Below are 12,747 nucleotides of genomic sequence, written 5' to 3' on the forward strand. Positions count from 1 at the left end.
GGTACCCCAGTGGCAGGTTCCCATACACCATTTCTTTTCACGGAAAGCCATTCCAGCTCTCTGCCAGCATGTGGAAGGCAATGTCTTGGCCTTGTTGGACACGGCAGTCAGTAGTAAGGTGCATATTACCACTGAATCATGGCCCAGCAGGCATGGACAGGGACGTTACCTTTCTTTCACGGTGCACTGGGTAACTCTGCTGGCAGCTGGGAAGGATGCAGGACAGGGTTTAGTATTGTTGGAGCTTGTTCCAACACCATGCCTCAAAAATGCTAGTGGTGATTCTGCCACAGCTCTCTCCTCCACCCCCTCCTCCACCCCCTCCTCTTCTTCTTCCTCTAGGGACTCTTCCTCTGCAGGTTTGTCCTCTGAACCAGCAGTACTCCGTAGCTATTCAAGGGGCTACGCAAGCAGTGCTTGAGTTGGTCTGCTTAGGGGACAGGAGCCACACTGGGGAAAAGATTCTGTCAGCTCTGCAGGGCAGGCTCAGATGTGGTTGATGCTTCAGCCAGGAATGGTTGTATGCAACAATTGCACCAACCTCCTCTCTGCCCTCTGACAGGGACACTTGATCCATGTTCCCTGTTTGGGTCACATCCTGAATTTGATGGTGCACAGGTTCTTGAGCAGGTACCTGGGCTTACAGGATCTCCTGAGGGAGGCCAGGAAAGTCTGTGGTGATTTCCGGAAATGCATCCTGCCCAAGAAGCACCTCATTTGTGACATACCCACCAGGTGGAACTCAATGTTGGCAATGCTGCAGTGGCTGCACATGCAGCAGAGGGCCATCAATGAGTACCTGTGTGAGTATGGCACCATGACAGAGTCAGGGGAGCTTGGCTTTTTTCACCATGCCAGTGGCTACTGATCAAGGATGCATGCACTGTCCTGTCACCATTTGAGGAGGCCACGAGTATGGTGAGCAGTGAAAGTGCATGCATCGGTGATACTGTCCCTGTTGTCTTCCTGTTGGGGCACACGCTGCGTGGAATAATGGACAGGGCACTTGAGGCAGAACAGTGGGAGGAAGAGGAGGACTTTCTTACCTCTCAAGGCCCCCTTTATCCAGATAATATTCCTGCAGGCCCACCGATAACACAGGAAGAAGAAGAGCAGGAGGAGTAGGAGGATTGTGTCAGCATGGAGGTGGAGGATAACACTCAGCATCAGCAGCAGTCTTCAAGGGATAGTTTTTCAGTCCCCAGAAACCCATTGAGTTTTATGTGGCTGGGAGGAGGTGGGTGAGGATCATATGATCCTTAGTGACCCAGAGGACTCAGGATCGAATGCCTCTGCAAACTTACGCTGCATGGCCTCCCTGATCCTGCAAAGCCTGCGAAAGGACCCTAGGATTCTTGATCCACGTTACAAGGGTAAGGTTGCGGAACTTATGCAGCCTTCGAAGAGGGAGCAGAGGATAAAACATCTTTGGGAGGCTTTGTAGAAAGGTTTGTGCAATGCATTCCCAGAGCCTGGGAGGTTACAACTTCCTGGTGCTGGACAACGTGTTGCTGAGGCTTCGTTCAGTCAAAAAAAGACCGGTGGAGAAGGTGGCCAGCTGACTGATGCCTTCAGAAAATTATTCAGTGCTCAGTGCCAAGGTCTTGTTCCAGAAACCAGTGTCTGAATTACATGGTGCAGGAATATCTGGGGGCAAGGTCAGACTTGGAGACATTTCCAACAGAACATCCACTGGGTTACTGGGTCTTGAGGATGGACCACTGGGCAGAGCTTGCTCAATATGCTATTGAGCATCCAGCATTATTTCTGAATGCACATTCAGTGCTGCTGGATGCTTTGTAACCAATCACAGAGTGTGTCTGTTCACAGACTCTGTTGATCGGCTCACATTCATAAAAATGAATCAGTCTTGGCTCACCAGCTATCAGCACCTGATGCTGATGTAACTGATTGATTTTTCTATGGATGTGGGATCCCTTGAAGACTGCATATGCTGAGTGACTATCCTATTATGCTGAGTGACTATCCTATTCCACCTCAATCTTCATGATAATAGCTTCTAAGAATATTTTTGGTTCAGTGCCCCACCACCACTGCCTAAGACCCAATTTTTCTGCCCCTGTTTAACAGGGACATGTAATTACAATTTATGATCAAATATTTAACAGCAGGGCTCGTTCCTGCACTCAACAATAGTATCTGTGAGGGGTTGCAGCGTTGCGGCACCACCACTGCCTAAGGCCCAATTCGTCTGCCCCTGTTTAACAGGGGCACGTAATAACAATTTTTGATCTAATATTTCACAGCAAGGCCCATTCCAATGCTCAACAAGAGTATCTGTGAGGTTTTAGAGTGTTGTGCCACCACCACCACCGCCTAAGGCCCGTTCTAGTGCCCACCAAGACTAACTGTGAGGACTTACAGTGTTCTGGTACCATGAACACCTAAGGCCCAATTTTCCACAAAGTGTATAGGGCAGGCCTTATAATATATACAGGTGGTCCCCTATTTTCAAACATCTGACTTGCAAATGACTCCTACTTACAAACGGAGGGAGACAACAGGAAATGAGAGGCAATCTACTCCTAGGAAGGGAAATTCTCTCCTGTAAGATTTAATATGGGAAAAAGCAATCCTTGTTTCCCTAATAACCCAAAATTTTCAAAATTCAATTGTCATTGGGACAGAAAGTGAGGTGAAATCTTCTGAACAGGGGCAGAGACAGCAAAACAAATATTACAGGGGTGACAACCCTTCCCTATGTTGTCCAAAAAGCTTAAAAATAGATTTTTTTGGCTGGAGCTGCACTTAAAAAAATGTGCCTGTTCAAATTACAAACCGATTCACCTTAAGAACAAACCTACAGTTCCTATCTTGTTTGTAACCCAGGGACTGCATGTATACTGCTGTTCCGAGTACATAGGGTCTGGGGGCCCCACACCTTTTTTTTTTTTTATTTTGGTGCAGGTTTCCCCTTAATATCCATACTAGATCCAAAGGCCTGGTAATGGGATGGGGGGGACCCATGCTGTTTTTCTCAATGATTTTCATATATATTGACAGGTCCCGACATTAGATTACAGCTGCAAGCAGTTTTAAATTACTTTTATTCCTTTAGAAATGTACTTTTGTGCAGGGACTGTTCTAAACACAGGAAAAATTTGCCACTTTACAGGCATACTATAGTCATCCCCCAGGCATGATATTTAAAGGAGACTGATGTGTTGGCAATTAGGAACCCTGTTGTTGCTTGCACGGGTCTATGCTGGTGTGCTGGTGTTGCCAGCTTAACCCTGGTATGGTGACATTGGTCCCAGTGTGGTGGTAATCAGTAACACTGTTGCTGGCTGCACTGGTCTGGTGAAACTGACTGATGTGGTGGTGATTAGGAACATGCTTGCAGACCTACACTGGGACTGGCGCAGTGGCAATAAGGAACAATGTTGCTATCTTACACTGGTATGGTGACACTGTACAGGTGTGGAAGCAATTAAGAACACCGTTGCTAACTTACCTTGGTCTGGTGACACTGGGACTGGTGTGTTAGCAATCAGGAACAATTTTGCTGGCTTACGTTAGTATGAGGATAATGGCCCTAGTATTGCTGAATGCATGATTATGGCAACACTGGCTCTGGTGTGGTAAAGATCAGGAGTTCTGTTGTTGGCTTGCACAGCTCTGGTGACACTATACTAATGTGGCAGCAATCAAGAACACTGTTGCTGACTTATCCTGGTCTGACTACACTGGGACTGTTGTGTTGGCAATCAGAAACACTGTTGCTGACTACACTGGTCTGGTGTCACTGGGACTGATGTAGTGAAGACCAGAAACACTTTTGCTGGTTTACACAAGTCTGGTGACACTGGGACTAGTGTGGCAGTGATCAGGAACACTGTTTGAATTAACAATCCAAAGTGCTCATATAAATAGCAAGAGAAAATCTTTCAATGTCCAAAATATCGCGATTATTCCCCCCAGCACAGCAGGAGCAGAGCCTAGAGAAAGCAGCACAGTGGCTTATACTGTGATCGCTCGGCTAACCCACTTGAGGGTTTTCTCTCTGGTGAGCGCAATTATATTTCCCTAACACTGAGTGGCGCACCGGAGAGGAATGTTCCTAATCTTCCTGCACTAGTCACCTTATCCTATCCTTTTTGGCTTTAAAGACTGTATGCGTTTTTCAGCAACTGAGTGATGCGATTTGGAAAAAATAAAAAAAATGGGAATAATCGCGATATTTTGGACATTGAAAGATTTTCTCTTGCTATTTATATGAGCACTTTGGATTGTTAATTCTGGAACTTATGGTTATAGAATATTACCTTCAGACCACTAACATTTTGGATTGTGGCTTATATATACATTTCCTTACATATGTTTTTATCCATTTCTTTTTTATATTTGATATATTCACTATTGTTTGTTGCACATGTGTAATTTTGGGCTGCACATTGTCGGGCACTTTATAATATATATACATTAACACGAAGTTATAAGAGTTACACTTATAGACATTCGGTAAAGACCACCGTAAGGTGGACACCAGAAGATCACGTAATTTATTTTGGTTTATGCTATTTATTATATACGTTTTTTGGGTCAATAAATACAATAAATAAATACATATAGGCTAGATAATAGCAATATTGTATAGATCACATAAAATCAACACATTTATTTTTTGCACGTAGGTGCACGTTAGGAAGGGTTTTAGCACCAAAGCTCAATTGCAGGGATACCTTACATGTGTGGCTTGAACACTGTTTTCAAATACAGGTTCGACTTATGTATGCGTTTGCTTCTGTGTGCGAGTTCGGTGGGATGGGATGCTTTAAACTATTTTCTTTTTCTATTATTTATTTTCCTTTTTATTTTTATACTGTCCTTTTAAAAAAAAATGTTTGGATCACTTTTATTCCTATTACAAGGAATGTAAACATCCCTTGTAATAGAAAAAAAGCATGACAGGACCTCTTAAATGTGAGATATGTGGTCAAAAAGACCTCAGATCTCACATTTAGACTTAAATGCAATAAAAAAAATCCCCTTTAAGAGCATTGGGTGGAAGTGACGTTTGACATCACTTCCGTCATCTAATGTTATGGAGCTGAGTGGGGGCCATCTTTCTCTCACTTGGCATCCAGTCTTACAGGGGAGAGGACTCAATCATCATACCGATGACTGTGGTAAGCGGCGGTGACGACCGAAGCACCGGGGGGTGGCACCTCTCCCACCGGCGATAAAAGTGATCTTGTGCCTAATCTGCCGCAGAGGCCACTGTTATCTGAAAGCCAACTGCCTGCTGTTTAGGAGAATACTGGGGTTTTGGCAGCTATCTGCTGCCATAACAAGATTATTCCACGTCAAAATACCAACGTATAACGACAGCGGCTGGCCGTTAAGTGGTTAAAGTGTAACTTTACCCATAACAGCTTAAACGAATAATGTTCTTTAGCAAGGAACATACCGTACATTCCATATTATAGTACCAAAATTTGTGTGTACTATAACTTGTCTGCAGCATTGCCCCTGTTTCTTATTGCTGGAGGATGCATTTTGCTAAAGCCCAGAGCCCCTGAGAAGCAGTAAATCTGTCAGTATTTCAGCCACTTCAGGCTCATACATTACTGGATTTTAAACAGTATAGGCACTTATTTTTTAGATTTTACACAGCTATACCTGCAAAAGGGCCAGCATGAGGATATCTATCAGGACTTAATTTTCTGACTAATGTTCCAATTTAAGACAAAAATTACAAAACCTCATGGTTTTTATGTCATCTCCCATGATATGTAGATGCATTGGCAACAACAGTGAGAATAAATGTTCTTATCTTGTAGCTATATTTTTTATTTGGTTTAGTTTCTAACACATTCAAGTAAAATACACTGTGTTGTTAAATGCTCCTAAATTCCCCCATTGATTTAAACATGAAACTTTAAACTTTATCTGATGTAGTATTTTCATGGATGGAACCTAGACATTCAATCTCTACTACTGCTCCAGATAGTGTATGTGGCTTAGCAATTTAAAATGAGCTGTGCTATGCAGGGAATTAAATTACAATCCTTCTCTTCCAGGTAAAATCAGTTAAAATGAGGTCCCAGCAGAAGAGGTCGCATACACACCATGGTCAGTTCCATAGCTGTGCCTCGCACACATACAGCCTTTCACTGGGAAGATCAGTGTACCGCTGATTCTCCTCCCCCAGTTCCTATGCAGCTGAGAACAGAGGGTATGTAATCACTTATATAATAGGGATAAAAAATTTTTTTTTTTACATCTATACACAAATATTTTGCCTTTCATTTCTATGTTTTACATGGCAATGCCTGCAAAAGGGGCCAGCATGAAGTATCAAGATCTATCAAGACTTAATTTTCTGATTAATGTTCCACTTTAAATGCTTCCTACACATGCCAATTTTCAGCTTTCAAGGCTGTCACACTGTTTATGACAATTTTGCAGTCACATAGCACTGTACCCATATGAAATTTTTATCTTTTTTTCCCACACAAATATAGCTTTCTTGCAATGGTATGACTGCTGTTTTTTTTTTTTTTTTTTCATTTTTTGCAAAATAAACAAAAGAAGACCAAAAAAATGGGAAAAAAATGTGTTCTTAGTTTCTGTTAACATTTTGCCAATGAATAATCCTTCTTCATAAATTTAGGCCAAATTAGTACTACTACAGTTCTTTGGAGAAAATAACCCAAATCAGTGCTTTTGTTATTTATTCTGTAGGAGTTATAGACTCTACAAACTATGATACTGTATGTGTGTGTATATATATATATATATATATATATATATATATATATATATATATATATATATATATATATATATACCTTGGACTGTCTACTTTCCAAAAAGGGGTAATTTGGGGGATATTTGTACTGTGCTGGCATTTTTGGGCCTCAAGAATTATGATAGGCCATCAGTACATCAGGATTAATAATTTATATATGTACAAATATCCCCCAAATTACCCCTTTTTGGAAAGTAGACAGTCCAAAGTATTTAGTAAGAGGCATGGTGAGTTTTTTGAAGTTGTAAATTTTTTTGTCACAATTATTTGGAAAATGAATACATAAAAAAAGGGTTTTTGTTTTTTTTTGTTTTTTAATTGTTTACTGACTGTTACCAGTGCAGTACAGCATCAGTATATACCTGGTTAGGTGGTGAACAGGGACACTGACTGGTGACAGTTTATAAAAAAAAAAACATTTTTTTTAACCAATTTAAAAAAGAAAAAAAAATTTCATTTATTTTTTCTTTTTATTACATTTCTGTTTACATACAGCGACCAGGGCAATAGTATTACTCTAGGGGGGAATGTGATCAGGATTTTTTTTTTTTTTTTACATACTATGATTTGCTTATAACTCTTTACTATTGTGATTAGCTGTGATTGGCCACAGCTAATCACATGGTACAGATGGGCTGTAATTGGCCCTGTCTGTACCATGTGATTACTGTGACCAATCACAGAGTTCATCACAATTTTACACAATGAAAGGCATGAAACAAAGCCATTCATTGTGTACAATTGTCATGTTGTGATTGGCCACAGCGATCATGGCCATGTCCGGTGGACACAGCGAGTGACAGATCACGCAGGAGGGGTTAAGAAAGGGTTAGAGAACCTCATGGTTTTTATGTCATCTCTATGATATGCAGTTGCATTGGCAACACGTTGAGAACACTTATAGCTATATTTTTATTCAGCTTAGTTTCCAACACATTCTAGAAAAATACTGTACAGTTTGTGTTGTTAAATACTAATAAAGTGATTTAACCACGTCAGCCCTGGACCATTTTGCTGGTCAAAGACCAGACCACTTTTTGCCATTCGGCACTGCATCGCTTTAACTGACAATTGTGCGGTCATGCGACGTGGCTCCCAAACAAAATTGACGTCCTTTTTTTTCCACAAATAGATTTCTTTTGGTGGTATTTGATCACCCCTGCGGTTTTTATTTTTTGCTCTATGAACAAAAATAGAGTGCCAATTTTGAAAAAAACTATTTTTTTTTTACTTTTTGTTATAATAAATATCCCCCAAAAATATATAAAAAAAACATTTTTTTCCCTCAGTTTAGGCCGATACATATTCTTCTACATATTTTTGGTAAAAAAAAATTGCAATAAGTGATTATTGATTGGTTTGCGCAAAAGTTATAGCGTTTACAAAATAGGGGATAGTTTTATGGCATTTTTATTAATAATTTTTTTTACTAGTAATGGCGGCGATCAGCGATTTTTATTGTGACTGCGACATTATAGCGGACACATCGGACATTTTTGACACATTTTTGGGACCATTGTCATTTATACAGCAATCACTGCTATATAAATGCTGTGATTCTTGTGTAAATGACACTGGCAGTTAAGGGGTTAACCAGTGGGTGGCAGTGTAGGGGTTAAGTGTTCCTAGGGGTGTGTTACTAACTGTGGGGGGGCTCCAATCACATGGAGCAGAGATCAGCGTCACTAGTTGCTAGGCATAATGGAGAAATGCTGTTTACAACGCGGTCCCGCCACGTGAGTGCGCCGCCGCTGGCGCGCTCACGATGGCAGGGCGGCATTAAAGATTGGACGTACCTGTACGCCAATATGCCTGCCCGTGCCATTCTGCCAACGTACATCAGCGTGCGCCGGTCAGGAAGCGGTTAAACATGAAACTGAGAAATTTCATCTTTAAACTTTATATGATGTAGTATTTCCATGGATGGCCCCTAGACATCCAATTCCTACTATGCCATGAGTGCTCCAGAATGTGTATGTGGCTTAGCCATTTAAAAGGGACTTTGCTATGCAGGGAATTAAATTACTATTCTTCTCTTCCAGGTAAAATCAGTTAAAATAAGGTCACAGCAGAAGAGGTCGGGCCTCTATTGGTAATTTCCATTTAAAATCATGATTCCATTTAAAACCTTTGAATACTGATGCAAACGAATTAATTAATGATAAAGTTAGTTAAAAAAGTATGCAACATATCTATAGCATAATTTCCATATAGATGTATTCCTCATTTCCTGTTTTAAGTACATGCTTGAAACAAATGACAGTTGAATAATATAATAGACATTTTGCCTGTCCAATGTAGTTTTATGTTCTTCACTTAGATTAACTCTGTTCTTATCACATCATTCCAGCGGTGAGACGACTCTATCTAAGAACCTTTGACATACTTCATAGTAATAGAATATTGATATAGCTGATACAGGAGGTAATAGGATTCATCATTTGGTAAATCTTCTGCCGTCTGCAATTTTACTGATCTATTTAATTAGCAATTTTACTACCATACCTACTCTCATTAAATTAATTAATAATTAAGTTCAAATATAGGCATCTTTAATGCCATAATTATATTTCAGTTTTATGGTCACAAGAGTTAAGCTCATTAGCTAGGGTGATCATAAACCAGTGCTTTGGAATTTAGGGATCATTCCAAGCTGTAAATGTAAAAGTAGACTCTTTCTCCTACATATTTTAATGACACTTTTTTTCTCTTTAACAATATCATTTTCTTTCTACAGTATGTGAACATTATATTGGGGGCTGTGAGGGCTATATTGCAGTCATTTTTCTGCAACAAATGTTAAATATCTCAGTTATCGAGAACATGAATAAATGTTATCCTATAATTTCCTGTGGTCTATAACATCCTAGCAAATTATGAGAGCATACAAAGAGTAGAAGTAGATGCAACAATTATTTATTGGGCTCAGGATGGATCTAGTCTGTCTGATGTGGGTATGCAGTAAAAAATGTCAGGGGAGCAAAGGATGGGATGTCATTAGGGAAGTGTATGGAGGTCATTAGGGCAGGGTATATGGGTCATTAGGGCAATGTATAGGGGTTGGTAGGGCATTGTACAGGGGTCAGTAGGGCAATGTATAGGGGTCAGTAGGGCAGGGTATAGGGATCAGCAGGGCAGTGTAGAGGGGTCAGTAGGGCAATGAATAGGGTCAGTAGGGCAGTGTATAGGGGTCAGTAGGGCAGTGAATAGGGGTCAGTAGGGCAGTGTATAGGGTTCAGTAGGGCAGTGTAGAGGGGTCAGTAGGGCAGTGTTTTGGGGTCAGTAGGGCAGTGTTTTGGGATCAGTAGGGCAGTGTATAGGGGTCAGTAGGGCAGTGTATAGGGTTCAGTAGGACAGTGTATAGGGGTCAGTAGGGCAGAGGACAGGGGTCCGTAGCAAGTGAGGCAGAGTTAAGAGTTTAGTAGTAGGGGAGGCAGAGTTCAGAGGTTAATAGTTAATTATGCAGAGCATACATGTTGCCTAACAGCATGTGGGGGGCTTAAAGGGGGATGATTAAACAGAATCTGTGTCTAGTCACTGTATACTTTGCATACTCCTACTTACTATGTCACAAGTGGCAGTTCCACAGGTATACATAAACTTCAGAAAGAAAAATCATTTTTAAATATTTAAACATTCCCTGCACAATTGTAGTAAAACAGTGGGAGGGGCTTAACATTTTTCCCTAAATACAGAGTGCAGGGATCAGAGGTCTGTAATATACATACAGTAGTGTAAATGTCAGGTGTATGTATTTTCAGGAAGTACAGAAAATACCTGTTGATCTTGGCAAAAAAATGCATTGTCCTTATCACTTCCCAAAAGCTGAACTGAAAGCATAATTGCATGTTGCCTGTAAAGAGGGGCAGGGCTCATAAGTGGGTAAAGCACAGAGTGCAGAGGTCAGGAATATGTACTGTTAGGAGTGCATCATCATCTACTTGTATTTAAAAGGTCAGCAATCACAGACAGAGAGCAATGTGCGATTCACATGCGATCTCGGTACTGTTCAATTTCAGCCAATTCATTTAAAGGGGCTGAAACTGCATTGCACCACAGGAAAAGTAGTACTTTGTAAAACACACAGCAACCAGATCGCATGGTACTAATGTAGCATGTGATCCAGTGCAGGCAAACACACTACATTTGGGGTGTCATTAGGTTTACATTGACGGCAACTGCAGGTCGCAACTGCAGTGCATTTTAAATGTGGTGTGGGAAAACCACATGGGACTCATTTACATAGGCAGGGTGGTAAAAATAGGTGGCAGAGCTGCACTTTCAATGCCCCCTGACCTCTCACCTAAAGTCTAAAATGCAGCTGGAGGAGGCTGTTCACATGGTGCGGCAAATATAACATGGCATGATGAGTCAACAAATCAAACTCAACCATTCAATTTAATAGGGTTGTGCTGCAACTGTGAACAAAAACTCCTGGCTTGCAGTTGCGGCACCTTATCCTCATTATAAACTGCGGTTTGATTAAAAATAAAAATTAGGATGTGGCAGGACTGCCTCCTAAATGCCTGACTTGGCTGCTTAGTTGCACTCTAAAATCAATCCAACCATGGATTGCTTTTCAGAGTATTGGCTAGTGTGAACCTAGCCTAATAACAGCCATTGTGATGCCATCCATATTGCTGAGCTTTAACCACTTGTCAACCAGCTCACGCCGATATAACTCGGCAGAAGGGCACGTACAGGCATATTACGTACCTATATGTTGCCATTTAAGAAGCAGTTTTTGCGGGCACATGCCCACCGCGAGCTCCGTGAGTGTGATTGAGGGTACTGCGGACTCGATGTCCTCGGGGATACCTGTGATCATCTCACAGAAGGAAAGAATGGGGAAATGGTGATGTAAACAAGCATTTCCCTGTTCTGCCTTGTCACACTGACACTGATCACAGCTCCCTGTAATCGGGTGCGGTGATCAGTGTCATGTCGCACGTAGCCCCTGCCCCCACAGTTAGAATCACTCCCTAGGACACACTTAACCCCTACAGCGCCACCTAGTGGTTAACCCTTTCACTGCCAGTCACATTTACACAGTAATCAATGCATTTTAATTGCACTGATTGCTGTATAAATGCGAATGGTCCCAAAATAGCGCCAAAAGTGTCTGATCTGTCCGCCATAATGTTGCAGTCACGATAAAAATTGTGGTCATTACTAGTAAAAAAAAATATATTAATAAAAATGCCATAAAACTATCCCCTATTTTGTAGGCGCTATAACTTTTGCGCAAATCAATCAATAAACGCTTATTGCATTTTTTTTAACCAAAAATATGTAGAAGAATATAGTGACAAAACGCCTAAACTGAGGAAAAAATGTTTTTTTATATATTTTCTGGGGGTATTTATTATAGCAAAATGTAAAAAAATTATGCGTTTTGTCACTATTTTTTGTTTATACTGCAAAAAATAAGAACCGCAGAGGTGATCAAATACCACCAAAAGCAAGCTTTATTTGTAGTGAAAAACGACCACGCAATTGTTAGTTAAAGTGACGCAAAACGTGCTCTGGTCTTTGGGCAGCCAAATGGTCCTTGGGCTGAAGTGGTTAAACGTGGCCACAGTAAGCTGACACTTAAACTAGACATACATTTAAAAATCTTCTTATTCAATTTCCTTTAGATTTACCTTCAACTTTGTGGTGCAAGTGCCTGCCTGATTGCATAAAAACTGAAAGTGTTTAGGTTTGACCTCATAGTATATGGTTCTGATAAATCTAAAGAAAATTGTATAATGGATGGTCTTTTGCCACACAGATGTAATGTTACTTTTACCCTGTTAAAAGGACAGCAATATTGGTGACATTACAATGACTGTTATTAAAGGGAGGGGGAGGGGGCTCAGGGGGTTCAAGGTTTGTACTACACAGGCAGTTCTAGCAGCTTTAATTACTGTTTTAGAAAAACACTCTTCCCCATGCTTCTCCCTTACCACAAAAACTACTGAAGCTTCTTC

This window comes from Lithobates pipiens, unplaced genomic scaffold (assembly GCF_037356315.1).
Source record: "Lithobates pipiens isolate NorthernLeopardFrog02 unplaced genomic scaffold, aLitPip1_a1.2 Scaffold_19, whole genome shotgun sequence".
Classification (NCBI taxonomy): Eukaryota; Metazoa; Chordata; class Amphibia; order Anura; family Ranidae; genus Lithobates; species Lithobates pipiens.